Here is a 585-nt window from a genome sequence, read left to right as displayed (position 1 = left end):
TCATGTACATATTCTTTTTGGGTTCTTTTCTTTCTCTTTTTTTTTTGATTTTTTTTTGATTTTTTTTTGATTTTTTTTAATTTTTTTTTAAAACTATAAACATATATACAAACAAATAACGAATCATAGATAAACAAATAAAGAATGAAAAATTTGAAGTAAATACTGAAAAAATCAAATTGCATTTAYACTAGACAATGAATTAAATACTTACATGAAGAAAGTAGTTCAAGAAGAAGAAGTCACATAGGAAAGCTAGCAATCATCGTATACTTCCATAGCATTTGAATCAGCCACTGCAAGAACATCTCTTCTCTTCAGTTCATCCGAGATCAAAGTATAGAAGACTCTTCCGGCTTCACCAATTTTGATTACACTCAGTATCACGCGCAATAGCTGAGAATCAGCTATAGGTATCTCAGAAGCTCGGAAAAATCGAAGGCAACTACTCGCGTCCCAGAAGAATATTCCATGCTCAGGAGCGGACAAGATAGTTCCTTCCGGATGAGAAACATCTTAAGGAAGGGTAAGATCAAGATGTGAGACATCAGGAGCCTTACCTTCCTTTGATAATTTCTGAATAAG

This window comes from Cynara cardunculus, unplaced genomic scaffold (assembly GCF_001531365.2).
Source record: "Cynara cardunculus var. scolymus isolate 2C unplaced genomic scaffold, CcrdV1 Un_Scaffold_4055, whole genome shotgun sequence".
In the NCBI taxonomy this organism is placed as follows: Eukaryota; Viridiplantae; Streptophyta; class Magnoliopsida; order Asterales; family Asteraceae; genus Cynara; species Cynara cardunculus.
This window is presented reverse-complemented; position numbering follows the sequence as displayed.